Consider the following 18367-nt stretch of genomic DNA (forward strand, 5'->3'; position numbering starts at 1 on the left):
GGATGGACGTCATCCAGAACGTAATGAAGAAACAGCGTATAACGCGGCTCCACAAGAGATCTGTCAGCAATGGCGGCCACTGCCGGGGGAATGTACAGATATCCAATAACTGCTGGCCATAGCAGCCAATCACAGCACAGCTTTCATTACATATGCCTCATTCACAAACATGAAAGCTGCTCTGTGATTGGTTGCAATGGGCTATATAAGGGGCTTCAGAGCAGAATTGGAAAACCAGACACTGAGCGGCCTACAGATTTTATCTCCTCCCACATACGCTACATTATATACATCGCCCCCTATAGGACACTCCTAGTATGACTGTAATAGGAACTAAATGTGATTCTGGCAGATATTAGAGCAGGGAGGAGGCAGATAAATCTCCCTCAGGATGTCACAGCATGTAATGTACCTGATACAAGACCCCGGGAGCTCATCCCATGCTTACTACACAGCGACCACTAGATGGCGCCTCTGCCTAAAAGACCATCTCCCTACCTATGGGCGGAAGTGGCTCCATCTGTCTTTAGCTCCTCCTCTTTAGGCTATTGGCCGCTCCCCTTCTGGCTGTAGCTCCTCCTCTTTAGGATCTGGTACCGTGTGCTCCCTCATGGCTGTTGCTCCTCCTCTACCAACGGCTGCACTGTCTGACGTCACAAGGTAGAACGCGTGGGCGGAGCATCTGCATGTGGTCACGTGAGGGACTGGAAAATGGCGGCGCTTATAGGAGAGTGGGCCATGGCTGCTGATACATTCACTGTGTGCACATTGCTGTATGTAGCAGTATATACAGACTGTACTAAATGCTATGTATATGGGCGGTGTATAGCAGTATATACAGACTGTACTTAGTGCTATGTATTTGGGCAGTGTATAGCAGTATATACAGACTGTGCTTACTGCTATGTATATGGGCAGTGTATAGCAGTATATACAGACTGTACTTAGTGCTATGTATATGGGCAGTGTATAGCAGTATATACAGACTGTACTTAGTGCTATGTATTTGGGCAGTGTATAGCAGTATATACAGACTGTGCTTACTGCTATGTATATGGGCAGTGTATAGCAGTATATACAGACTGTACTTAGTGCTATGTATATGGGCAGTGTATAGCAGTATATACAGACTGTACTAACTGCTATGTATATGGGCAGTGTATAGCAGTATATACAGACTGTACTTAGTGCTATGTATATGGGCAGTGTATAGCAGTATATACAGACTGTACTAACTGCTATGTATATGGGCAGTGTATAGCAGTATATACAGACTGTACTTACTGCTATGTATATGGGCAGTGTATAGCAGTATATACAGACTGTACTTAGCGCTATGTATATGTGCAGTGTATAGCAGTATATACAGACTGAGCTTAGTGCTATGTATATGGGCAGTGTATAGCAGTATATACAGACTGTACTTAGCGCTATGTATATGTGCAGTGTATAGCAGTATATACAGACTGTACTAAGTGCTATGTATATGTGCAGTGTATAGCAGTATATACAGACTGTGCTTACTGCTATGTATATGGGCAGTGTATAGCAGTATATACAGACTGTACTTAGTGCTATGTATATGGGCAGTGTATAGCAGTATATACAGACTGTACTTAGTGCTATGTATATGGGCAGTGTATAGTAGTATATACTGACTGTACTAACTGCTATGTATATGGGCAGTGTATAGCAGTATATACAGACTGTACTTAGTGCTATGTATATGGGCAGTGTATAGTAGTATATACAGACTGTACTTAGTGCTATGTATATGGGCAGTGTATAGCACTATATACAGACTGTACTTAGTGCTACGTTTATGGGCAATGTATAGCAGTATATATAGACTGTACTTACTGCTATGTATATGGGCAGTGTATAGCAGTATATACAGACTGTACTTACTGCTATGTATATGGGCAGTGTATAGCAGTATATACAGACTGTACTTAGTGCTATGTATATGGGCAGTGTATAGCAGTATATACAGACTGCTTAGTGCTATGTATATGGGCAGTGTATAGCAGTATATACAGACTGTACTTAGTGCTATGTAGATGGGCAGTGTATAGCAGTATATACAGACTGTACCTAGTGCTATGTATATGTGCAGTGTATAGCAGTATATACAGACTGTGCTTAGCGCTATGTATATGGGCAGTGTATAGCAGTATATACAGACTTTACTTACTGCTATGTATATGGGCAGTGTATAGCAGTATATACAGACTGTACTTAGCGCTATGTATATGGGCAGTGTATAGCAGTATATACAGACTTTACCTAGCGCTATGTATAAGGGCAGTGTATAGCAATATATACAGACTGTACTTAGCACTGTGTATATGGGCAGTGAATAGCAGTATATACAGACTGAGCTTAGTGCTATGTATATGGGCAGTGTATAGCAGTATATACAGACTGTACTTAGTGCTATGTATATGGGCAGTGTATAGCAGTATATACAGACTGAGCTAAGTGCTATGTATAAGGGCAGTGTATAGCAGTATATACAGACTGTACTTAGCACTGTGTATATGGGCAGTGTATAGCAGTATATACAGACTGAGCTAAGTGCTATGTATATGGGCAGTGTATAGCAGTATATACAGACTGTACTTAGAGCTATGTATATGGGCAGTGTATAGCAGTATATACAGACTGTACTTAGTGCTATGTATATGGGCAGTGTATAGCAGTTTATACACTGCCCCCCCAGTATATAACCAGCCAGCCCCTGTCCCCCAGTATACAGCCAGCCCCTGCCCTCCAGTATATAGCCTGCAAGCAGAGGTCGCATTAATGCCTCACCACCCATCATAGACGCATGATGAGGCGATTTAGCCCCCAAAATAATTGCCATGCATGAAGTTCTACTTGCCAATTCTTCCATGTAGCGTGCAGGCTGAGCGATCCGGTGCGCTCTGCAAAAGAGGGAAATGTCAGTAGCGCGATCACAGCGCGCTCCGGGCCGCTCAGCAGGATGCAGCGATCTGTGGGAGCTACGTGAGCCCCTTCCCCAGGAGAGACACGTTGGCAGCGAAGCTGCTGCTCCTCGTCCTGCTCCGTCCTTTGTGTATTACCGAAATTTTCATACTCTTTCTCAGCTAAAAATACTCCTCAAAAATGGTGAGAGGAGTATTTTGACCCTTCTGGAAAAATGTTAGTGCGACCTCTGCCTGCCAGCCTGTATCCCCCCAGTATAATAATAATTATAATAATAATAATTCCTTTATTTATATAACGCACACAGATTACACAGCGCTGCACAGAACTTGCCAAATCAGTCCCTGTCCCCAATGGGGCTCACAATCTAATCATCCTACCAGTGTGTTTTGGAGTGTGGGAGGGCACGGAGAAAACCCATGCAAACCCATAGCCTGTCAGCCCCTGTACCGCAGTATATAGCCAGCCATACCCATGCCCCTGCAGTATATAGCCAGCCATACCCATACCCCCACTATATAGCCTGCCAGCCCCTGTGCCGCTAATTATATAGCCTGTCAGCCCCTGTCCTGCTGAGTATATAGCCTGTCAGCCCCTGTCCTGCTGAGTATATAGCCTGTAAGCCCCTGTCCTGCTGAGTATATAGCCTGTCAGCCCCCTGTCCTGCTGAGTATATAGCCTGTCAGCCCCTGTCCTGCTGAGTATATAGCCTGTAAGCCCCTGTCCTGCTGAGTATATAGCCTGTCAGCCCCTGTCCTGCTGAGTATATAGCCTGTAAGCCCCTGTCCTGCTGAGTATATAGCCTGTCAGCCCCTGTCCTGCTGAGTATATAGCCTGTAAGCCCCTGTCCTGCTGAGTATATAGCCTGTCAGCCCCTCTCCTGCTGAGTATATAGCCTGTCAGCCCCTGTCCTGCTGAGTATATAGCCTGTCAGCCCCTGTCCTGCTGAGTATATAGCCTGTCAGCCCCTGTCCTGCTGAGTTTATAGCCTGCCAGCCCCTGTCCTGCTGAGTATATAGCCTGCCAGCCCCTGTCCTGCATGCTGTGTAAATGCAGATGGGAGGGGATTAGCGACTGGCGTTAGATAGTCAGTGTAATACACAATAGGAAGCTAGAAAGAGAATAGCACAATGTAAAACTGACTGTCGCCGTTGTGTTGACTAGCGGCAATAGACCGTGAGCCGTGTCAGTGAGTTGAGCAGGAGAATTTGCATTATCAGAGATAGCCGTATACTATCTATACATTCCACAGGAGTGATACAGCCTGCAATATTGTAGCTACAGAACAGCTATTACAGCCATCAGGGAGCCATCTTTTTCTCAACTATCAATTGAAGAAGTTTTCCCACAAAGACAAGTTAAGCCCTACCCATGGGATATGGCCTAACCTGCTGATTAGTGGGGGTCTCAGTGCTGACCGACCCCTCAACGCTCCTCAGACGGCCGCGCCTGATTGTTCTGCTCCATTATTCTCTATGGAGCTGCTGGAGATCGCCAAGCGCTGCACCAGAGGGTTAGTGGGACCCCTCGCTCTCGCGATCTGCAGGGGTCTCGGCACTAAGACCCTCAATGATCAGCAAGTTAGGCCTTATCCTGTTAATAGGGCCGAACTAGCCTTCGTGGGAAGATGGTTACAATACAAGTTTGAGCTGATGAATGAGACTATAATGCATGGACCATGACAGCATCTTGTCAGAAACCAGCGGGCATCTATTTTAGTGTTTAGTTTGGTGTTTTGGCTTAGACCATGATTAGGTATTGTTATAACACAAAATTATAAGCTCAACAGCCACTGAAACTGAAGCAATACTGGAAATAAAGAGTATACAAAAACATGTAACAAACTCATGTAATAAAGTTCCCCCAAATACAGATATGAACATAATCACACAGTAGGGACTTCTGACCCCTAAAGCTCTCTTATATATTCTCCCATCCAATTACACAAATAGGAATCACTAGGAGCCTCCAGGAGCTGAAAGTGATATGTATGAACGTCATGGAGTGACATATGTTCTGATTTTTCAGTCTGGTCTGATCTAGAATCCAGAAACATAGGGTCAGGTACAGGGATACAGACCAGTCACTAGCGCTCACTCACACTGGTGCGGTAGATATATTTATTACATCAGGAACAGTAATTGTAGAAGTTTATAGGACAAACTTAACCACACTAGTTCTTAAAACTTGGTTTCTAGCTTTTTATGAGTTATATATTTAATAAAAGTTAAATTTTAGCGATTCTTATTTTTTTTTCCGTGAAACTACATCATAGTATAATCATAAATGTTATTAGTTCATCAAGTTCAAAACTATAAAAACAAGGAACCAATAAAACATACTACAAAAAAGGAGGAACATACAGGGGACAATTCATAAGATAAATGTGTGGGACCATATAGACCACAAATAACAGGAAATCTGTAGTTACAAAATAGATAAATATTGTGTGCACAATAAATGCAAATAAAGTGCCAATATGAAAACATTAATAAGAAGTGAATCTCGTAAAGACACAACAACATAATTATTATGCAAGGACCTAAATATAAAACACCATATTGCAATAACACAGATAAACAACACACCAAAGAAATGTGATAGATCTGCTGCAATATAAAGCCGTCTATTCGGTTCTAGTGTTGTATGTATGTAGTAACCTTGGTTCTGGTGTTGTATGTATATAGTAACCTTGGTTCTGGTGTTGTATGTATGTAGTAACCTTGGTTCTGGTGTTGTATGTATGTAGTAACCTTGGTTCTGGTGTTGTATCTATGTAGTAACCTTGGTTCTGGTGTTGTATCTATGTAGTAACCTTGGTTCCGGTGTTGTATCTATGTAGTAAGTTTGGTACCGATGTTGTATGAATGTACAGGCGGTCCCCTACTTAAGGACACCTGACTTACAGACAACCCATAGTTACAGACAGACCCCTCTGACCTCTGGTGAAGCTCTCTGGATGTTACTATAGTCCCAGATTGCAATGATGAGATGTAAGGTGTCTGTAATGAAGCTTTATTGATAATCCTTGGTCCCATTACAGAGAAAAATGTTTAAACTCCAATTGTCACTGGGGCCAAATTTTTTTTGTCTGGATCTACAATTATAAAATATACAGTTTCGACTTACATACAAATTCAACTTAAAGGGAACCTGTCACCAGGAGACCCATTTTTAGCACTCCCCCCGTCCCCACAGAGCATAGTACATACACTGCCAAAGTGTTTTTGTATTAAAAATTGGTTTTACAGAAAAAAAGATATGTTATATTGCACCTTTCATTAGCATCTGCTGTGTGACTAGGCAGTTGCCAATTGGGAGGGGCTGGAAAGGAGCAGTCCCCCCCCCCACCCTTGGGAAACATGTGACCTTTTCAAATATATGAATAACTCCCAACACTCGGGATTGGCTGTAGAGGAGCAGGGGGCGTCGCTAAGCCCAGTGATGGGTGTTTTCATATATTTGAAAAGGTCACATGGAGAAGCTGTTTCCCAGGGGTGGGGGGAAACTGCTCCTTTCCAGCCCCTCCCAAAAGGCAACTGCCTAGTCACACAGCAGATGCTAATGAAAGGTACAATATAACATATCTTTTTTTCTGTAAAACCTATTCTTAATACAAAAACACTTTGGCAGTGTATGTACTATGCTCTGTGGGGACTGGCGGAGAGCTAAAATTGGCTCTCCTGGTGACAGGTTCCCTTGAACAAACCTCCGGACCCTTTCTTGTACGTAACCCGGGGACTGTCTGTAGTAAGAATGGTTTTGGTACTGCCCCCATGCAAAATATTTAGAGATGAGCGGACCCAAAGTGTATTCTTGGGTTCGGTGTTAGGGCGCGTTCCTCCTGACCCGGACATATTACGGGATTGGCAGCTGAACAGCTACTTTGGGAATTAACGCCCCTAACGACTATCCATTGCTATGACTGTCCAGGGGGACACCTAGGCCAATCATATCCAGGGCTAGTTGTTAGGGGCATCAGTATGCCGGGTTGTCTAGACCCAGACCAGACAATAAATAACAATTCAGGCGCCAATTCAGGGAGGAGGCAGATAAATCTCCCTCAGGATGTCACAGCATGTAAAGTACCTAATACAAGACCCAGGGAGCTCACCCCATGCTTACTACACAGCGACCACTAGATGGCGCCTCTGCCTAAAAGACCATCTCCCTACCTATGGGCGGTCGGGTGGTTCCATCTGGCTGTAGCTCCTCCTCTTTAGGCTATTGACTGCTCCCCTTCTGGCTGTAGCTCCTCCTCTTTAGGATCGGGTACCGGAGTGCTCTCTCCTGGCTGTTGCTCCTCCTCTACTAACGGCTGCACTGTCTGACGTCACAAGGTAGAACGCGTGGGCGGAGCTTCTGCATGCGGTCACGTGAGTTACTGGAAAATGGCGGCGCTTCTAGGAGCGTGGGCCATGGCTGCTGATACATTCACTGTGTGCACATTGCTGTATGTAGCAGTATATACAGACTGTACTTACTGCTATGTATATGTGCAGTGTATAGCAGTATATACAGACTGTGCTTAGCGCTATGTATATGGGCAGTGTATAGCAGTATATACAGACTGTACTTACTGCTATGTATATGTGCAGTGTATAGCAGTATATACAGACTGTACTTACTGCTATGTATATGGGCAGTGTATAGCAGTATATACAGACTGTACTTACTGCTATGTATATGGGCAGTGTATAGCAGTATATACAGACTGTACTTAGCGCTATGTATATGGGCAGTGTATAGCAGTATATACAGACTGTACTTAGCGCTATGTATATGGGCAGTGTATAGCAGTATATACAGACTGTACTTACTGCTATGTATATGTGCAGTGTATAGCAGTATATACAGACTGTACTTAGTGCTACGTATATGGGCAGTGTATAGCAGTATATATAGACTGTACTTAGTGCTACGTATATGGGCAGTGTATAGCAGTATATACACACTGTACTTAGCGCTATGTATATGGGCAGTGTATAGCAGTATATACAGACTGTACTTAGTGCTACGTATATGGGCAGTGTATAGCAGTATATACACACTGTACTTAGCGCTATGTATATGGGCAGTGTATAGCAGTATATACACACTGTACTTAGCGCTATGTATATGGGCAGTGTATAGCAGTATATACACACTGTACTTAGCGCTATGTATATGGGCAGTGTATAGCAGTATATACAGACTGTACTTAGCGCTATGTATATGGGCAGTGTATAGCAGTATATACAGACTGTACTTAGTGCTATGTATATGGGCAGTGTATAGCAGTATATACAGACTGTGCTTAGCGCTATGTATATGGACAGTATATAGCGCTCTATTCCATAATTATATTATGGCCCTAATATTCTTGGCTTGTAGTATTTAGGAGAACTACAATCTGCTGTCTAGGTGATACTGGTGACTCCTTGTACTACATAAGATTTTTTCGAGGTCCCAATAATTGCTGGAGATGCAGTACAGATGTAGACTCTTTTCTGCATGTATTTTTTTAATCCGATACTTTTTATTAAGGTTTTTCAGAACAAAAATACAGAAACGTACAACCCCCCCCCCCCCCCCCCTACAATCAGTTTAATATACATACATTGCAGTTATTATATCCACCTCACAGGGTGAAAGGCTACTTACCAAAAACACCAATTAAGGAGGAATGTAAGCACCGACATATCAGCAATACTGATCAATTACATTTATCCAATAAGGTTACTTCCCCAATTCTATCCTATCCCTCAAAAGAGTCCCTGACACCAGACCCGGTTCATCATGACAAGGAGCCCATAGTTTTTCAAACTTAGAGGCTGTGTTATGCTTTGCATTTAATGCCTTCCATATTGTCACCCATGATGACCCCCTGGAGGTTGCTTCCCCTTCCTCTCTATGGACAGGAAATTAAAGGAAACCTACCACTTGTAGTGGCAGGTTTCCGATGGCAATACCGGGCACCAGCTCAGGGTGAGCTGGTGCCGGAGCTTATTTTAGTTAGTGTTTTAAACCGCGGTATCGCGGTTTAAAACACTTTTTAAACGTTATAGCCGGCGCAGGCAGGTACGCGCTCGGCGCTTACCGTGCACGCGGCTCTCATTCACTTCCTATGTAGCCGCGCGCACGGTAAGCGCCGAGCGCGTACCTGCCTGCGCCGGCTATAACGTTTAAAAAGTGTTTTAAACCGCGATACCGCGGTTTAAAACACTAACTATAATAAGCTCCGGCACCAGCTCACCCTGAGCTGGTGCCCGGTATTTCCATCGGAAACCTGCCACTACAAGTGGTAGGTTTCCTTTAAGAGCATTAGAAGGCCCCAGCCTCAACCCCCCACCAGTGTTTTTCCTTTCCCTACAGGGATAGGGTTGAGAGTAAAACCTCTCTCTCTCCTCCAGGAGGATCTCGTATCTCCCGTGGGTGCTTGCTCCTCCGGGGCTTCCCTCGTCCGGCCTCCTTGTGAGTCCTTCTTGGGGTCTCCAGGTCCCAGATTGCCATCGGGCAGTGTCTGCGGCCATACGGCTCCGTGGCAGTCTGCACATATCGCTCTTTGGCGCGTGAAGTTACTTCCGGTTTGGCTGGAAGTGACATCAGAGACCTAAGTGTCACAGCCTAGGAGACGTGCTGTAAGAGATGACGCAGACGCCCTAACCCTGGGCTCTGTAAGTAGGACGATTAGCTGAATGGCAATGTGTATATTTGGCACTATACGCTGTGATTAGGAGTCTGCTTCTAATAAGCATAAGGCTGCATTCACACTAACATTGTCCGCCGTACGGTAGCACAGCGGGCACACGGCAGCGCACGGGGAGAAGAGGGGGAGAGCGCTGCTCACCCCCGCCCCTCTCCATAGGCATACATGTGTGCTGCACCGTACCTCTCCCGTAGGGCGCCGCGCGCCCATTGGCGTCTATGGGGGACGTATATCGGCCGTATATATGTCCCCCTTGCGTTAGTGTGAATGCAGCCTTACTTCTCCAGAAGGATAGCTCTGTAAAAGAAAAGGAAAAATCTAAAGATTGTGAGAAAGATGAACCAAAAAAGGCACCTTCTAAATGTTGCCAGATTTGTAACACAAAACTTGATGTGCTGGGATTGTTTAGATAAAATATTGAAAAAAGAAAATCCATCATTTATGGATGAATTATGGGTGGTTATGTGTGACGAGATAAAAGCTTCAAGGAGTCCGCCGCATAAGAGAGTTAGGGGGAACCCTGTATGTATAGATATTGATGATCAACAACCTTCTTGTTATGAAGTAGATATGGATAAAACTTGACATGATGATGCAACAATCCATACCTATTTCCAAATGAGGATATGGAGGGACTAATCAAGACGTCAGGAGACACCTTAAATATTGAAGACACAATAGAAGAAAGATCCGTAGTAGATGAGCTGTTTGGTGGATTAAGGCGAAAAAAAGGTTAGAGTTTTTCCTATTATTGATAATCTTAAAGATCTTATCCTGGATGAGTGGAAGGATTCGGAAAAACACTTAACAATTCCCAAGAAATTTAAAAACCGCCTATTGTTTGACCCGGAAGAGACAAAGATCTGGGATAATGTACCTAAGGTAGATGTTCCTATAGCCAAGGTAGTCAAGAAAACTGATCTTCTGTTTGAAGATTCCACTCAGCTAAAAGATGCCATGGATCGGAAATCAAATTGTCTGCTTTGGGAAACCTCAATGGCGACACTAAAAATGGATATAGCAACTACCTCGATGTCCTGTACTCTTCTTTTCTGGTTAATACAGCTTGACGATCATCTTAGAGAAGGTACGTCTGGAGAAGAAATTTTAGACTCTTTTCCGTTACTAAAATCACTTGCGGCTTTTCTAGCGAATGCATCAGCAGAAACCATTCGTTTCTCAGCAAGAGAAGCTGCATTATCAAATGCGACTAGAAGAGCACTTTGGCTAAGGCTGCATTCACACTACAGTATGGGGGACGTATATACGGCCGATATAAGTCCCCCATACACTTCTATGGGCTCGCGGCGCCCTACGGGAGTGGTACGGTGCGGCGGGCTCACGGCAGTGTGCATGCAGCCTAAGGCAGTGGTCTGGAGATGTGCGATCTAAGGCGAAGTTATGTAGCCTTCCATTTCTGTTTGCATCATAATTGGATGAAATCCTAGACAAATAAAAAGGGATTTCTGGAGGCTAGACAACAACCTAAGAAACTGTTTTTTTTGTAACTTCCGATCAACCAAAGAACAGCCAAAGTTCAAAAATAGACCTGGAAACAGGGATTCTGGAATACATCTAGAGGAGGGAAGGGCAAGCCTTTTCTTTTCATTTTCTCAAACAAGCAGAAGAAAAGACAATGACGCTAGAGTGGGGAGAAGAATGAAAAATTTTCTCCCCCAATGGGAACATATAACATCAAACAGGTGGGTACTCTCTATAATCAAAAATGGTTATTTTTTTAGAGTTTGTATCGCCTCCTCCTCATCGGTTTATTCTATCCAGGCAATCATCCAACAGGTTATCATGTCACTTTTGGAAGGAAGTATCCGGCATGTTGAAGCTGAACATGATCAGTCCAGTCCATCCAGAAGAAAAAGGTACGGGTTATTACAGGCGGTCCCCTACTTATGGACACCCGACTTACAGACGACCCCTTGTTACAGATGACCCCTCTGACCACTGTGACCTCTGGTGAAGCTCTCTGGATGTTACTATAGTCCCAGACTGCGATCATTAGCTGTAAGGTGTCTATAATGAAGTTTTATTGATAATCCTTAGTCACATTACAGCAAAAACTTTGAAACTCCAATTGTCACCGGGGCAAAAAAAAAAAAATGTCTGTTACTATAATTATAAAATATACAGTTTCGACTTGCATACAAATTCAGCTTAAGAACAAACCTATAGAACCTATCTTGTATGTAACCCAGGGACTGCCTGTATTCTGCTTTAGTTTTTATTTAAAAACCAAATGGAACCTTCAGACTCATTACAAATTTGAAATCTCTGAACAGATGGGTAACAAATGTCACATTCAAAATAGAATCGGTAAGATCTGCCACTCCATTCATATCTTACAAAACCCTTTTATGCACCTTGGATCTCAAGGATGCATATTATCATGTGCCTATTCGCGTGTTTTGGTTTGGACGGCAATGAGTCTTCTGGGGACCATGACATCATGCATTCAGAGTGTGGCCTGGTGCCAAAATCACTCAAGAAGAATCCCAGGAACCTACAGAAAGGTGTAGACTGGGGGCAATGGCCATTAATTCCGATTCAAACAGATGCCAGTAGCTCCAGATAGGGGGGGGGGGGGCTCTCCTGCCAGGAAAATATGTTCAGGGCCACTGGTCCTGGAAAATGGCGCAAATCTCTTCAAACGAAAGACACTAGAAGCCTGTGCCAATGATCTGAAGGGACAACACATGAAAATCATGTCAGACAATACCACTACGGTTCTAAAAAGACAAGGCGGAACCAGATCGGGGAAACTACTAAAAATATCACAAAAAATATTTGTGGGCAGAGGAAAACATTCAATCGATTTCAGCCATCCATCTGAAGGGCTCGGAGAATGTGGTGGCAGATTACCTCAGGAGGTCTCAGATCCTTCCCCACGAATGGAGCCTGAACGAGCCTGACAATATCTGTCAGATCCTTGATTTGAAAAAGGACTATGACCTAGTACCATGAAAGTCCAAGACTCGGCTCTGAGCACCTTTTTTGACACAGTTCTAGCAGAACACAGGTGGGTAAAAAAAATTTCCAGGCCTGTACGCGCTTACCTCCTACTATTAAAGAGTCATCCCCTCAGTGGGAATTATCTTTAGTCTTGGACGCTTTTTGAACCAAATGACCCCTACAACATGCGTTTCTTAACACTAAAAAACGCTTTCCTAATAGCCATCACATCGGCTAGAAGGCTAAGTGAGTTGCAAGCCTTGTCTATCTGTGGGCCCTATTTGTCAATCACAGAAGATAGGATTACGCTTAAAGAGAACCCGTCATGCAAAATAACCCCCCTAAACTAAATATATTTTCATAACCTGCCATTAGAGAGCATTGCCTCTATCCCTTCATTGTCCCTCTACATGCCTGTAAACCTAAGCAATGAGGTCCTAAAGCCATATGCAAATGTCCTGTGAAATGTCCAATGAAGCATTAGCATATTCAAGCTGTCCACTCTATTCATGAGTGGGAGGCACAGCCACACCCCCAGTGCTTGACTGACAGCCTGTATAATGATGTGAGGCTGTATAATGATGTGCTTCCTGGTGCTGGTGGCCACACCCCCTGCAGCCTGTGTGTGTGTGTGTGTATAGGAGAGATACAGGAGCTCCAGGCAGCCATGTTACAGCAGAACATGTCAGGTACATGTGTAGCTGATGTCTGTGTATTAGGAGGATGCAGCATGTCAGCAGATGCAGCACACACACTAGCCATGCTTTACTATACATTACATACAGACATGAGCAGGGGGAGGAGAGGGGTAACAGGTGTGACATCACTGCCTCTGACCATGTGACCAGCCTCATTTACATGATAAAAAATAGATGATTTTACAATGAATAATGTATGAAATAACTAGATAAAGGCTGGGATGGGATCCTTCTGAGCTGCTCCAACAGGTAGTAGTGACAGGAGAAGTGACACAGACCTGATGACAGGTGTCCTTTAAGCTTCACAGCAATTTTTTTGCCTAAAGTTGTTTCTTATTTCCATAGGAATCAGGAAATTATTTTGCCAACATTTTGTTATCATCCAAAATATCCTATGGATTAAATATCTTGAAGCTTCCAGTACTTGGAGAAAGGATTTAAATTTATTTATTCAATTTGCAGGAAAAAATAAAGGCAAGAAAGCTTCAAAGGCCACGATTAGGCGATGGATTACAGATGCCATCAAGGAATGCTATAAAATTAAGTGTTCCGCTACCACTCTCAGTCACAGCCCATTCTACTAGGGCTATATCTACATCTTGGGCTGAGAGAGGAGGAGCATCTATTGAAGAAATCTGTAAAGCTGCCACATGGAGCACAAATATCACATTTGTAAGGCACTATAGACTGAACGTCTCAGCTTCCAGAGTTCTTCAGGCTGTGGACCCTCCCTAACTGGGCATAATTTGGTATGTCTCCAGGGGGCCGTCATGGGGGACGATATGGAAAAAAGGAATTAGTCACCGTGACGGCCCTTAGATTTTTCCTCCCATTTGTGGAAAGAAAGTTGATATTATTACCTATGTATGTGAAATTAACATACTAAATAAATTTGAGGTGACACCTATACTGGTGTAGTTATTTGGTAAAACACTGGTGGGAGATTTAGGCTGGGGCCTTTTCATGCTGTTAATTTCCAGTCCCCACAGAGGAAGGGGAAGCAACCTCCAGGCGGCCGTCATGGTGGACTTATGGAAACCGAATTCCTTTTTTTGTGCCGCGTGGTGGGTATTTTCATACCCTCTGTTTCTATGAGAAGTTATTATGGTTACTGTGCTGCATCCACTTGTATGTTGCATATTAGTATTTATGGAATATTTACTATTCTGGAATAATTACTACAGCCATGTGGTAGTGTTAAAGGGGCTGGCAACCAATTACTATGTTCTGCCACCACATTATGGCCATAGGTCCCCATACACACTGCAGATATCCTGAGCTATCCCCCCCCCCCTTATTTTCTATTGAGTAGAGAACAGTTTACGATCAAATCTACTATTAGGCCTACGCTACTACACTGCTACATCCACCGGGCGGCGCCACTGACTACAGGATTGGTGACTCACATGCGAATCCTCTAACACTTTCCTTGTATAACAGGTGATTGTACCAACTAAGGAGCTGGTCCTGGCTGGCAAAGTTGCCACCGCAGAATATGATGAGCTGGCAGAACCACAGAATTTCCAGGATGACCCGGAGTGAGTCTTTATCAAAAAATAAATAAATTGTAGCATTGGTTTTAACCCTTTTCCATCACCAGGCCATATTTAGCAGTTCTGTTCTGCTTGTCCTTAAAGGACATCTACCACCAGGACTGAATGGAGCCTGGAGCCCCTCGGGCTCATTTGCATAAACACCTATGGATACTGCATCCCCTTAGGCTCGTTTGCATACAGTCCTTCGTGCTGGTGGTAGATGACCTTTAAATGGCGATAACTTTGGAAATGTTTTTTTTTAATAATGACATGTGAGACTGTAACAGATGCAGGGGGTGCAAGTACTTCTGATACTGTCAGCTCTGTCTCCCTGCAGCTTCTCCATTCTGCTTTCAGTTAACAGGATGGGGGGGGGGGACTTCTGGTACTAAATAGGAGATTATCTCCCTTTAACAGGGTAGATATCCTCTGTTGGTCAAGAATTGTGGTATAAAAAAATATTTGACTGAAATTTAACAGTGGATATCTCTTGCAACATTCTTGCCTTTAAGATGACACCAGAACTGTGTTTCGATTTGCCCTGGTTCAAAAGATATAGCTGTTTGACATCCGCCACTGTCTTTAGTCCTGCCTTCAAACTCTCAGTGGATCTTTGTTTACATGATAAAATCTGATCCCATACTCAAAACCGTAGCAGAGAATGGACCACTAGTTACATTTCGTAGGAGCAATACGATCAAAGATCAGCTAGTCCGCAGCAGACTTCCAAAGTCGTCAAGAGAAGAGAACTGGCTAAACACAAGCACCCCAATCGGAAATTATAAATGTGATAGCTGTAATCACTGTACACAAATGTTAACAGGAAACCTGCTCAAAATAGGAGGAATTGAACACCGAGTTAAACAATTCATAACCTGTAGAACATGCTATGTTGTCTACGTCATTTTTTGCCCATGTAAGCGATTCTACATAGGTCAAACTACCAGAGCCATGTTCACAAGATTCAGGGAACATAAACACTCAATCATAAGTGGCAAAGGAGCACCACGCCTGATTGAGCACATACAATCAATACATAAAGGGAACGTTAACCTACTTACATTTGCAGGCTTGGAACAAGTTCCCATACCTACATACGGAGGAGATCGACACAAGTTATTATTGAGAAAGGAAGCCCAATGGATTATAAAAACAGAGGCGTTAGGCCAGTTAGGCTTAAACGACAAAAACGACATGGGAGTATTCTTATAGAAGTATAAGGAATGCTAAAACCAATTGCTACTATATGTCTATACGTGTATCTTTTGGCTTCACCACCTTGCCTACTATACATGTTTTAAAATACAAAAGTGTCGTCTGCAAACGAATGTTATAAAACGCAGTATCTAGATAGCGTCTAAACAGGGCTCAAAATGTGATAGATGATCATGTTATGTTTTACAATAGAACTGCAAAGTATCGGGATAGATGATCATGCTATGCTTTACAATAGAATTGCAAAATATTGTTGTGCAAAATGTGAATTTAGATGGATGGAATGAGAACTAGCTCACCTTAGACATATGCACTGTGTAATTCCACCTCCCCTTCACGTTTGTAAGACGATAAAAATGTATAAAAACGCCCTCCCAGAATGTATCTCGATTTAGCCCAGCCTCCCCTCGGTCCCTCCCCCTAACTTGATCAGCAATGCCCATACCTCGTGACGCTAGCAAGTATTGTTTCCTCTCAGGTCCGCTCTTGCTATTCAGCTAAGCCCCTCCTACTCGCTAGTAACACTCTGATCCGATTGGCTGCGAATAGCGCAGCAGTTCTCATTCAGGTCCGACAACGCATCCTGCTAGACTAAAAGGGCGGAGTTGACGTGACGTCACCCCGCCCCACTCTGTTTTTAACCAATCACATATCTATTAAGGTGAAGGTGTGTCCAAGCTACCCAGGGCGGCCTGATTTAAATCAGGCGCGAACGCCAAGGGTTTCAGGCAAGATGATGCGTCGACAGTAACGTGAAACGACTCGTCCCTGGAACGCTCCATAGCATGCTATCCTCCCTTCCCTGTGTGTGCCAACTTTTAAAGATGTTTTGAATAAAAGAAGAATTTTTAAGAAAACGTGGTGAGTGCCTACCTTCCCTCTCTTCTATAATTTATATGATCTTTGTTTACATGTCTGAGCTCAGCTGAGTAGGAGGAGCTGTAGCAGGAGAGTTAATACTCGTCCTGCTCCCTCCGCTTTCTTAAAGGCTGGTCTTGTAGCGATGATACTGGGACATGCCATCCCTTCATAAGTTGGGGATACGTCGTTCAGCAATTTCTAAACTGCACGTTCACCCCTCTGGTTAATCTCCTGCCTCCCGTTTCATCTCTCCTGCAGCGTGGTCGCCTTCAGAAAGGCTAATAAAGTCGGCGTCTTTATCAAGGTGACTCCTCTCCAAGAGAAAGGAAAGGTGATTGTGAGCTTCAAGCTGAGACACGACTTCAGGAACCAGCCCACCCCCATCCGACCGGCAGAAGACACCGAATCCAGCTCTGAGGCCGTGTGGCTGAGTCATCACGTGGAGCTGGACCTGGGGCCCGTGGTACCTGCCGCCCCTTAGTGTTATGGGTTCCTGCGTAGGAAAGGGTTACTGGGCCGCATGCTCATGAGAAATGGCTGCTCTATGCACTTGTTCTGGGAGGATTGTGCACAGGTCGTGCCCAGGAGGTAATAACTTGTTGTGTCATCTCTGTGATCCCTTTAACCAGACACTGAGTAAGAGGCACAGACGCATGAAACCATAGGGAGACCTTGTATCGTTACTGATGAGGAATTTCTCTTAAAGTATTTAATTATCTACTGGGGATCCCCCAACATATAAGCGGGGGCAGGGGAACTAATGACAAGTCACTGCCCTCCTCTTCCTCAGTAATCTCGTGGTTGCACTTCCATCTGCAGCCTACAGGGGTCACTATACTTAACCGGCTGCATTTTACCCCAATAGCCCTGGCATTAGTTATTTACATCTAGCATAGTATTTATGGAAATTAAATATATATATATATTATTTCTATTTCTAGAAGGTTGTTACTGAGAAGCGTATGGTCAGAGGCTGGTGATATCTCACATTAATGGCCCGGGGGTATCCTGCCTAAAAGTACATCCACCATCAAGGACACCAAGCACTTACACACTGGTGTGTGCCCCCTCTGGCAGGATCCATCCCCCTTTAGCTTCTTATGTCCTTGGTTTTGAGAATAAAAAGCTTAAAAAAATTATGCAAATGAGCCTGAGGGGCTCCAGACTCTATTAAAACCTATGTAGCCCAGAGCCCCTCAGGTTCATTTGCAGTGTTAACATCATTTTTTTGTACAAACAAGGGCATACGAAGCTAAAAGAAGAGCGGATCCTGCCAGAGGGGGCACACACCAGTATGTCAGTGTGCTTGGTTTACAATCCTTGATGTTAGATGTCCTTTACAAGTGATGTGTGAGAAGAGGGAGAGGTTGTAACTGCTAAAGTAAAAGGCTCCCTAAAAACTGAAAATAATATCCCTCTGCCTAAGGTCCTTCCATTCTGTGCCCCTCCTGCTTGTG

The 18367-nt window shown here is 43.9% G+C and overlaps 1 long non-coding RNA gene across 1 annotated transcript; it reads left to right on the forward strand.

Moving 5' to 3' along the window:
• Positions 1–649: 649 nt before the first annotated feature.
• Positions 650–17427, forward strand: LOC140128914 (uncharacterized). The gene is made up of 3 exons (XR_011855183.1): positions 650–696; positions 14740–14837; positions 17169–17427. It is a non-coding gene; the product is annotated as an uncharacterized lncRNA (long non-coding RNA).
• Positions 17428–18367: the final 940 nt, after the last annotated feature.

Source organism: Engystomops pustulosus, chromosome 4 (genome assembly GCF_040894005.1).
Source record: "Engystomops pustulosus chromosome 4, aEngPut4.maternal, whole genome shotgun sequence".
Taxonomy (NCBI): Eukaryota; Metazoa; Chordata; class Amphibia; order Anura; family Leptodactylidae; genus Engystomops; species Engystomops pustulosus.